This window comes from Myotis nattereri (genome assembly GCF_964212035.1).
Source record: "Myotis nattereri genome assembly, chromosome: 4".
Classification (NCBI taxonomy): Eukaryota; Metazoa; Chordata; class Mammalia; order Chiroptera; family Vespertilionidae; genus Myotis; species Myotis nattereri.
The window spans coordinates 5,192,605-5,199,220 of NC_138079.1; the positions used below are offsets into that span (position 1 = coordinate 5,192,605).

The window sequence follows — 6,616 nt, forward strand, 5'->3', positions numbered from 1 at the left end:
AGTGTAAGGAGCCTCTGGGACAACTTTAAGCGTACCAACATACAAATTATGGGGTTGCCAGAAGAAGAGAGAGAGCAAGATATTGAAAACCTATTTGAAGAAATAATGACAGAAAACTTCCCCTACCTGGTGAAAGAAATAGACTTACAAGTCCAGGAAGCACAGAGAACCCCAAACAAAAGGAACCCAAAGAGGACCACACCGAGACACATCATCATTAAAATGCCAAGAGCAAAAGACAAAGAGAGAATCTTAAAAGCAGCAAGAGAAAGACAGTCAGTTACCTACAAGGGAGTACCCATACGACTGTCAGCTGATTTCTCAACAGAAACCATGCAGGCCAGAAGGGAGTGGCAAGAAATATTCAAAGTGATGAATGCCAAGAACCTACAACCAAGATTACTTTATCCAGCAAAGTCATCTTTCAGAATTGAAGGTCAGATAAAGAGCTTCACAGAAAAAAAAAAAAAAAAAAAAAAAAGCTAAAGGAGTTCATCACCTCCAAACCAGTATTATATGAAATGGTGAAAGGTTTCCTTTAAGAAGAGGAAGAAGAAGAAAAAGCAATGGGAAAATATCCTCGGGTGAGGATTAAAAAAACAAACAAAGGTGGGTAACCTGGTCAGAAGGTCAAATCTTCAAAGTGCATGCAAGCTGCTCCTCCCAGGGGGTCCGGACTGAATGTTCTTGAGCATCTCCAGGAAGGCCTGGGGGGACGGTGCCTCCACATTCTGGAAAGTGTTCTGGACTCTGCCGAACAGGATGAAGTATTTCAGCTCCAGCCAGATGAACCCGAAGTGGTTCACAGGATGAAGACTCCAGGGAAGCGCCTGGGGTAGGCGAAGCCATATAAGGTAACAGGAAAAGTAGTGTCCACGCCATAGAAACACATCCTGCAGGTTCGGGGGTAGTTCTGGTCACAGGCAGAACAAACGGAACAGGCTGCTCCTCGGAAGCTGCATCCCCGGGCTCCCCGACGCTGGGCTGGGCAGGGCTCTGCCAGCCATGGCCCTCGCTTTCCTCAGTCCCGTCTTCTTGCTGCTGCTGCTGCTCCCGGATCACCTGCTCGTCAATCTCCTGGACCACACGGGAGAGCTCGCTGAAGTTGCGGAAGATCTCGCCATCTGGCAGCTGGATGCGGCGCATGAGGTAGATCTCTAACCTCGGGTTGGAGTCTCCGGTGACCTTCGTGGGCCTGGCATACTTCCCATGGAAGCTGAGCATGGCAATCGTTAGGCCGTAGGCATCGCAGTTGCATTGGAAGAGGCCTGGCCTGATGAGGTCGTCCGGGTGGCTCGGCGGGAGGTAGAGGCGGCGGTAGGTCAGGCAGTCATACTGCTGTCCGTCCTCCTGCACCCGCCCCGCCCCCATTCGTCCCTAAGCCGCGTCGGTGAATCCTTTCGGTGGTCTGCCTTGTTGCACAGGGTGGTGAGCCTGTCCTTCGGAATCTGCACGTGGCGGTTGTGGGGCCTGCTGTGGCGGCCTTCCAGGCACTCCGCCGCGGCTGATTTCTGCTCCGTCAGGCGAATTCTGAACGCGGGCTTGAATTGCATTGGGCCATCCACATGGGTGTTAAGGCAAGACCCAAATGTCCAGTAATGCATAAGCCGTCCACCACGACATTCAGCAGTGTTCTATAGCCCTCAGTATCTAGCTGCCACAATCCCAAAATGTGTCTGTACGGGTGGAACAGCTTCGTATAGACTTCTCAATAAGACGTACCTATCGTCTCCAGGTTCTGCAAGTTTTCACAAACGTCAAACTCCTCGCGGCAGCGCCGTCTCCAGATGCTGTCGATGTGCAGGATGTGGTGGAATTTGGTGCAGGCCTGGGCCAGGCTGGGCAGATGGGTGCCCGGGAGCCAGGCGAAGATCTCCACCAGCAGGTCCACCAGCAGGTCCTGCAGCGAGCAGTGCGGGGGCAGCGGGGTGGCATAGGGCTTGCGATTCCTCCTCTCCCCGCACAGCACCACGCTGCCGCATCAGCCTGGAGGTGCTTTTCTGCCGGGGCGGGGGCCGGGGCCGGCTTGCCTTCGGCCACTGCAGTCTCAGCTGGGCCCTGGCACTCCTGATGACACCGACATCCCCGCGAAGAGCCCACGACGCAGAGGCAAGTGCACTCCTCCATGCCTCCAGGAGGAACAGCCACCACAGCGTGGGCTGGCCGCTGCGCCTCAGCCCAGGCTTTAAGCTGGCTCATCCTGCCCCCAGAGTCACGCCCCCAGGGCCTAGCCACATCCCCTCAGAGGAGCCAATTGTAGGATGTTAGCAACACTTCCAAAAGAAACCCATACTGCCCTAACCAGTATGGCTCAGTGGATAGAGCTTCGGCCTGTGGACTGAAAGGTCCCAGGTTCGATTCCGGTCAAGGGCATGTACCTTGGTTGTAGGCACATCCCCAGAGGGAGGTGTGCAGGAGGCAGCTGATCGATGTTTCTCTCTCATTGATGTTTCTAACTCTCTATCCCTCTCCCTTCCTCTCTGTAAAAAATCAATAAAATATGTATTTAAAAAAAGAAAGAAAAGAAACCCATACCCATTAACAGTTGACTCCCTTTCCCAGTGCCCCCTCCCTGTCCATCCCTCTCACAATCTGGGACTGCTGGTTCCCAACCATTCACCTGCCTGCCTGATGGATGCCTAACTGCTCCCCTGCTGGCCCAATTGTCCCCAACTTCCCTTTCCTGCCGGCCCGGTTGCCTCAAACTGCTCTCCCCTGCTGGCCATCTTGTGGCAGCCATCTTGTGACCACATGAGGGTGGCCATCTTGTACGAGGGCGTGATGGTCAATTTGAATATTAGCTCTTTATTATACAAGATATATATACAGTTACAAAATGAATATACCTTAAATCCACCAATAAGAAAATAATTAAACTCATTGTGATGTATAGCATTATGACGAATAATGATACAGTTCTTATGATAGCATGCTAGAAGATCATTTGATAGCATGGGGAAATGTACACAACCTATTTTAGTGGGAAAAGTAAGTTACGAAGCAGTATGCATAAAATAAATAGTTTTGTGAATATAATGCATGTGTGCACAAAAGGATACTGGAAGATTTTGTGCAAAATTACTAACAGCGATTTTCTCTGGATGATTTTCCTTTTTTTGTTTTGTTTGAGATTTATGCATTGTCTAAATTTTCTGCCATCAACAGGTATCGCTTGGAACAAACATGCACATTCTCTGCTTCAGCAGCAAATAGAAACATGCATACCCTGCTTTAGATTTCACGGGCTGCTTTGAGAAGCAGAAGAAGCAGCACAACAGCTAATATATAAAACGGAAACTATTATTTTGAGGCGGGCAGACGTTTTCCAGAATTTAGGTGGACAGCCACTCAGCCAGCTGGAGGTGCATTTTCTAGTTAGCGCAGCCCAGCGCACCCACTGTGGTAATGGACTCTCAGAATCCAGCCTGCTCCAGGCACCACATTAAAATTCTTTTGAGGTTCCATGAAATCACTGTTAAGATTTACCCTTGAAATCGTCCAGGCCAGGATGGTTTATATTCCCTGCAGACGTTACTAATTGATCAGATTACCTGTTTGCCATCCTGTGGTCATTACTCTGAAACTGCATTTATTCATCCAATCACTTAGTCAGATAGTCAGTCTGTCCATCAACGAATGTTTCAGAGTCAGACATCACTCTACCCATTGTGTTAAAGCACAGCAGTGAGCAAGACACCCAAGATATCCACTCCGGCGGAGCTTACATCCTCCTGTAGGAAGATGGTCAATGAGTAAGTAAACATACACAATCAAGATCATTTTAGCTGGTGATGACTATTAGGAGAAAATTAAGCAGGAAAAAAAAAATGTGAGGAAAAGAGACATTTGCTTTTTACATGATGGCCAGGTAAGTTCTCTGAGAAGGTGGCCTTTTTGCCAAGACTGAAATGGCATGTCAGAGTCAGCCAGGAGACCATTGGAGAGAAGAGCATTTCACAGAGTCAACAACTAGTGCAAATGTCCTGAGGCAGGAAGACGCCTGCGTTTAAGGGAAGGCAAGAGGTCCAGTGTGGTGGAGGCAGATAAATAGAGATGTCTCAGTCACATCTATGAGAAAAAAACAAAAACTGCTACTGCATTTAAATAAAGGGAATTAACGTATGGAATTGGTTGCATGGGTGGTAGAAGAGATCAGAAGCCAGTGGGAGGGTGAGGCAATCGAAGATTAGAAGTGGCAGGAAGCCATAGCAGCCCGGGCTGGGAGGACTAGGGGAAGGTGTGTGATAAGCGGGGCCCAAGTCAGGGCCCCTCAGCGGAAGCTGGACTTGTCCCACAGAAGTAGAGCCACGGAGGAGACAGGTCAGAGAGACGGGGTGCATGTCCTAGTTCCTCCCTTCCTCCCTCTCCTTCCAGCGCCTGCCACTGGCAGACTCAGGCAGAGGGCCACCGATGCAGGAACAGACCGGGGAATGGGGAAGGATCGGGTCTTCAGGCAAACAGGAGGAACAGGTCCCAGGGAGTCAGGTCAGGAAAAGCCTGGCAGGCGGAGGGAGGCTCCGGAGCACAGTCTGAGTGTGAAGGGAAGCCTGGGAGGGTCTCTAGTCCCAGGAAAGGGTGATGCAAAGTCCTGGAACTTAGAAAGTTTGGTCCTGCCTTCAAGTCTTCTGGGTCCCATGTCTTTGCTGAGGCACGAGTATCCAGTTCTCTAAATCCCCGTCCCAAATGCTGTAGTGAGTTATCAGAGCAAAAGGCCAATTTCCCCTGTACCTACCACACAGCTGAAATGCTCAGAGGAAATAGCTGCAGTTCCAGCGCTGCTCGGAGACGCCAGTGACCTGCAGTAGAGCATAGGAGTTAGAAGCATAGGCAGCCTGGGTTCGAATCCTAGTTCTGCCTTCTACCATCACGGTGACCTCATTTCAGTGAGGTCTTCTGATGGGAACTATTCACACCCCCTCCTGTTGTTAAAGATCCTGGTTCTTGGATTTTTTTCACTCTGGTGTCTACTCTTGTGAACCAACTCAAGTTCCTTCGGAAAGCAGATGTGGTTGGTATACCTAATGGATAAACCAATGAAACACCGGTTTGGGGCCTTATGTCCCGAGGCAACACTTTGCTGAAGTTACAATACAGCTGTGCTCTGAAATGCCATTTCTTTGAATGTTAACAGCTTTGTTTATTTAATAGAGGTGTCAAGCTTTGAAATCAGATTTCATGGAGTCACCTCAGCTCAACTGCTTTGCAGTTTGGGACTTAACTATTTGGTAACTCGATTTTCTCATCAGTAAAACAGGAAAATTAATAATATTACTTTAATATGATAGTTGTGAATTTAGATAAATTATATGTAAAGCACTTGCCATAGGGCTTGGAACTTAACAGATGTTAAATGGATATCGGCTGTTGCTAGTATTGTTACCATTGTTATGGTTAGTTATTGGCAACTTTGCTCTAACAAAAGATTTAAATGGGCTTCAAAGATTATGCAATTCATAAAATGCTATAATTAGAAGGAAGTGAAAGAGATTAAGAACATGTGCAGTTATATTCTAGACTAACGAATCACTTCTTTGTTATTTTATTCCATCTTCAATTATCTATCTGTCATTAGCATTATAATCAAGTCGCAAGTAATTTTCAAGTTTTGGAGTTATTAAGGAGCTTACTTTTTGCTTTCTTATTCGCACTAATAGTCAAGAATTTTCCAAATGTTTGGAAGTAAATAGGCATTATTGCATACACTCTAAACCGCACACATGCGCACACATGCACACACCCGGAAACATGCACACATACACATGCGGTGTAAACAGCACCACACCCAGAGCACTAAACACCCCAGGGGCAAAATTATCCTGGCTTCCTATTCTCTCTTCCAGAGAAAAGGAACATTTTCTTAAGTGACCAGGAAGCATCATGTAAATGAAGCTACTGGAAAGATGTTAAGAAATCCAAGTTCCTGAGGCCAAGGCAAGCCTACTGAGTCAGACTCTCCCAACGTGAGAAGTTACCAGGTTTCCTCCCAACCTGACCTTCCCTGTGAGGATGAGCAGTGACGGTGACTATAGCAAAAGCGTGTGCGATGGTTCCGACAGGGGGCTTTTCAATAAGGCAGTTATGGGGACGCGATAAGTATCCCACGAGCACTCAGTGTCAGAGAAGTGACGGCAGTGGACTGAAAAGAACATGGGAAGCCATCACCTCTGCTGAGATCAGCCTGGAGAGAAGATTGCTGAAGTCTTCTCTCAGATCGCAGCGCGGGGATGGGGGGGGGGGGGGGGGGGAGGGGGGCGGTGTTAAAGCAGGTGGGTCCTGTTCTCCAGCCACACACAGCTATGCACCCTAATTCCAGGAGAAAACGGGACTTCCTGTAGATGGCAACCATTTTGTGAAACTGACAAGGAAAGATATTTAGCTAATTATGTTATTCTGAGTATTTGTGTGTGTGTGTGCGCGTGTGTGCGTGTGTGTGTGTGTGTGGGGGGGGGGGGTGTTCTGGAGAATTCTTCCTCTAATCTTGATGTTCTTTATGTTTACCTACACTTCATCCACACTCTTCTCTCCAAAATAGAATTTACAGTTGATGTGAAATAGGTCTTTCTCTCAAAATTGTCTTCAACTCTAAGTTTTAAAAAAAGGAGTGGGCGGGAAAGCA

The 6,616-nt window shown here is 48.1% G+C and overlaps 1 pseudogene across 1 annotated transcript; it reads right to left on the reverse strand.

The window, feature by feature from the left end:
- Window positions 1–638: 638 nt before the first annotated feature.
- Window positions 639–2,127, reverse strand: LOC308518681 (F-box only protein 31-like; annotated as a pseudogene). The gene has a single exon. The product of its transcript is annotated as an F-box only protein 31-like (transcript).
- Between the last annotated feature and the right edge of the window lie 4,489 nt (window positions 2,128–6,616).